Below are 4,954 nucleotides of genomic sequence, written 5' to 3' on the forward strand. Positions count from 1 at the left end.
CCTGAGATGATGATTTCCACAATTTTCAGGGCACTTATATCTCCTATGCTCTGGCACAGATGTTTCTTTTCTTTCTTTTTTTTTTTTTTTTTTTTGAGACAGAGCCTCAACCTGTCACCCTGGGTAGAGTGTTGTGGCATCACAGCAACCTCCAACTCCTGGGCTTAAGCGATTCTCTTGCCTCAGCCTCCCAAGTAGCTGGGACTACAGGCGCCCGCCACAATGCCCGGCTATATTTTGGTTGTAATTGCCATTGTTGTTTGGCAGGCCTGGGCTGGATTCGAACCTGCCAGCTCTGGTGTACATGGCTGGCACCCTAGCTGCTTGAACTATAGGTGCTGACTCACAGATGTATCTTAATAAGACAACGGAGTATCTGCTCCTTTCTATTATTCAGGTTTTATCAACATGTCATCAAAGCATTGGACTATTCCGGGGTGTCCAATCTTTTTATTTCTCTGCCCCATATTGGAAGAGTTAAGAGTTGTCTTGGGCCACACATTAAACACACAAACACAGGGCGGCGCCTGTGGCTCATTGAGTAAGGCACTGGCCCCATATACTGAGGGTGAGAGGTTCGAACCCAGCCCCGGCCAAACTGCAACAAAAAAAATAGCCCAGCATTGTGGCTGGTGCCTATACTCCCAACTACTCAGGAGGCTGAGGCAAGAGAATCGCCTAAGCCCAAGAGCTGGAGGTTGCTGTGAGCTGTGATGCCACAGCACTCTGGGCGACAAAGTGAAAACTGTCTCTGAAAAAAAATAAAGTAAATAGAAATAAACAAACAAACACTAACAAAATGGTTGGCAAAAAAAGAAAAGGTCCAAGCAGTTTTTTTGTGATGCCCAACACCACAAATAAGCAAAAAAAAGTCTTCTGTGCCTGCAGGCTGCAGGTTGGACACCCCTGCTGGGCTATTCTCTGGCTAAAACATCTTCTACAATCTACTCACCTCCTGGGCACTTTTCCTCATTTCCCTTGATGGTGTTCTGAATTTCTCAGTTCTCTAAAAAACTTCCCAGCTGATGGGCAGTGAGATGTTGATTCCCTCATTGTCAGACTGGCCTGCTGGACTCTGGCTGTGGCAGGGGCAGACTCTGTCTGTTTACCACAAATGCTGTGAGAATCTCATACCTCAAGCTACCTCTTCCTTTTTCCTTTCTTGGCAACTTCCTTGTGACCTTGACTTCCCCTAATAGAAATCTTCATTTCATCAGCCCTCCTTTTTCACTTTCCTCCTTGTTTAGAACTAATTCCATGATCCAGACTTTCAGTAACACTCTTGCCATGTTAGAATACCTAACACTCCCCTGCCTGTCCGTCTTTGGAGAAGACATCCCTGCCTTGGAGAAGAAAAGCCCATCTATCAGTTTTGTTTTGTTTTCCAGGCTTACCCCCAAATAATTGAACATTACTGGGAAAAGTCACATTACAGGGCAGAGTAGTTCCATCATCACTAAGCAATCACCAAACTCAAACGTGCCCTCGACATCACCAGCCATCCCACTGCAAACCTCTGGTCAATTCCTCTCCTTCACATACTCACAGTGGCAAGCATCTTAGTTTGTCTTTTCTGCCTTATAGTAAGTTACCAGAAGCTGGATAATTTATAAAGAAAAGGAACTTATTTCTTACCGTATGGAAGCAAGGGAATCGAAGGTCAAGGTGAGAGCCTTCTTCCTGATGGGGACTCTGTGGTGTCCCACCATGGGACAGAGCATTGCATGGTGAAGGAGCTGAGCGTGCTAATGCTAGCTCACATCTCTCTGCCTCTTCTTATAAGGCCACCAGTTACCTCTCCTGAGAAAACATCTTCCCAGTAACCCATTAATGCATGAATACATTAATCCATTCATGAAGGCAGAGCCCTTGAGATACAGTTCACTTCTTCAATACTGCACATATAGATGAAGTTTCAACATTTGTTTTGGAGGGAAAACGTTCAAAGTACAGCAGCAAGTACACTGTTTTTATTCTCTTCAAATCTTTGACACCCTCCACTCCCTCTCATTCCCTATGACTTACCTTATTTACTCAGATAAGAAAATAGGACAGCCCTTCATTTCTCTATACAAACCTGACTACATTGTCAGAACTGTCTTCCTCTAAGAACAGGGAAGTTGTTCGAATCTCATGCCAATCCTTTTCCTCTTTTTGATCTTTAACACTTCTCATAACATTATTACTGCTTTTAAGATTCTTCTTCTCTGAGCTCACCACCTATAGCTCAAGTGGCTAAGGTACTGGCCACATACACCAGAGATGGCAGGTTCGAATCCAGCCCAGGCCTGCCAAACAACAATGGCCAGGCATTGTGGTGGGTGCCTGTAGTCCCAGCTACTTGGAAAGCTGAGAAAAGTGAATCACTTAAACCCAGGAGTTGGAGGTTGCTGTGATGCTACAGCACTCTACCCAGGGCAACAGCTTGAGGCTCTGTCTCAAAAAAAAAAAAAAAAAATTTTTTTTTCTTCTCTTTGCATAGTCATGGTTGCCACCGAAAAAAGCTTTTATTGGATTTTTATTTTTACTTTATTTTTAATTTTTCATTTCATTTCATTTCATTTTTTTTTTTTTTTTGAGGCCAAGTCTCATTCTGTAACCCCAGGTAAAATGCTATGGCATCACCATAGATCACAACAACATCAAACTCTTGGGCTCAAGAGATCTCTTGCCTCAGCCTCCGAAGTAGCTGAGACTACAAGTGCCCAACACCAGGCTCAGCTAGTTTTTCTTTCTTTCTTCTTCTTCTTATTTTTGTAATTGAGACAGAGTGTCACTATGTCATCCTCAGTAGAGTGCCATGGTGTCGCAGCTCACAGCAACCTCAACAGGCTGGTTCGAACCCACCATCCGTGGTGCATGTGGCCGGCGCCCTTCCCACTGAGCTATGGGTGCCATCCTAGTTTTTCTATTTTTAGTAAAGCCAAGGTCTCGCTCTTGCTCAGGCTGGCCTCAAACTCCTGAGCTCAGACAATCCACCCACCTTGACCTCCCAGAGTGCTTAGGATTATAGGTGTGAGCCACGGTGCCTGGCCTATTTCATTGGATTTTTTTTAAAATGTGTACTTATTTTAGTTGTGGTTAAGATACATATAAATTTTACTGTATGAAACTTTTTTAAGAGTACAATTCAGTACCATTAAACACATTCACATTATCATACAACCATCACTACCACTTATATCCACAACTTTCCTCATCTTGCAAAACAGAAACTCTGTACCCATTAAATAATAACTCATCTGCTCATGCATGGTGGCTTATGCCTGCAATCCCAGCACTTTGGGAGACTGAGGCTGGAGGATCCCTTGAGCCCTAGAATTTGAGGTTGCTGTGAGCTACGCTAACACATCACTCTAGCCAGGGCGTCAGAGACTTTGTCTCAAAAACAAAAATAAAGGCTCAGCACCTGTGGCTCAAGTGGCTAAGGCGCTAGCCACATACACCTAAGGTGGCAGGTTCAAATCCAGCTCAGGCCCGCCAAACAACAATGACGGCTGCAACCAAAAAATAGCTGGACGTTGTGGCGGGCACCTGTGGTCCCAGCTACTTGGGAGGCAGAGGCAGGAGACTCACTTGAGCCGAGGAGTTGGAGGTTGCTGTGAACTGTGATGTGACAGCACTCTACCCAGGGGGACAGCTTGAGGTTCTGTCTCAAAAAAATAAATAAGATGGCAATTCTCTCCCAATCAATCTATAGTTACCCTAATTGCTGAAAAAATCTTGGCAGATCTGGGGGAGGGGTGTGATATTAACAAACTTACTTGAATAAGGCTTAAGAATAATAATCCATTAGAACGGCTATTATAGGGCCTAGTGTGATGGCTCACTCCTGTAATCCTAACGTTGTGGGAGGCCAGAGGCTGGTGGATTGCCTGAGCTGGTGGGTTCAGCAAGAGCAAGACCCACATCTCTAAAAATAGCCGCACATTGTGCAGGTGCCTGTAGTCCCAGCTACTTGGGAGAATCACTTGAGCCTAAGAGTTTGAGGTTGCTGTGAGCTATGATGCCACTCTACCAAGGGCAACAAAATGAAACTCTATTTAAAAAAAAAAAAATGATGGCTTTATAAAAAACAAAACAAAAACAAACAGAAAATAAAAACCATTAGCAAGAATGTAGAGAAATTAGAGCACTTTTGCTTTGCTGATGGGAATGTAAAACGGTGCAGCTTGTGGAAATGGTATGGCAGTTTCTCAAAAAAATTAAACATAGGATTGTCACATGATCCGGCAACTTCACTTCTAGGTGTATACCACAAAGAACTGAAGGCAGGGATTCAAATAGATATTTGCACACCAATGTTCATAGCAGTGAGTGTTATTCACAACAGACAAAAGCTCTAAACCATCCAAATGTTCCAGACAGATGCTCGGATAAACAAAAGGTGGAAAGACATTATTCAACCTTAAAGAGGAAGGAAATTCTGATACATGCCGCAACAAGGTGGGACCCTAAAAAACATTATGCTAAGAGAAGTAAGACACAAGAAAACAAATACTGTGTGATTCCACTTCCTGGAGGTACCTAGAATAGGCAAATTCATAGCAACAGAAAGTAGGTTAGAGGTTCGGGAAGTTAAAGGGAGAGGCAATAGTTAGTGTTTCATGGGTACAGACTTTGTATTTAGGGGTGAGAAAGTTCTAGAGATGGGTAATGCTGCCATTTGCACAGTGTGAATGCACTGAATGCCACTGACCTATACACTTAAAAATGGTTAAAATGTCTCTTGTGGACTTTCTTCTGAATAAAATGGTCAAAATGGTCAAATGGGCCTGGCGCAGTGGCTCATGCCTATAATCCTAGCACTTTGGGAGGCCAAGGGGAATGGATTGCCTGAGCTCAGGAGTTGACGACCAGCCTGAGTTAGAGCCAGACCTTACCTGTAAAAAATAGCTGGGCAGACTCAGTGCCTGTGGCTCAAGTGGCTAAGGTGCCAGCCACATGCACCTAA

The sequence above is a fragment of the Otolemur garnettii genome, unplaced genomic scaffold (genome assembly GCF_000181295.1).
Source record: "Otolemur garnettii isolate 467f Iridium unplaced genomic scaffold, OtoGar3 scaffold00212, whole genome shotgun sequence".
In the NCBI taxonomy this organism is placed as follows: domain Eukaryota; kingdom Metazoa; phylum Chordata; class Mammalia; order Primates; family Galagidae; genus Otolemur; species Otolemur garnettii.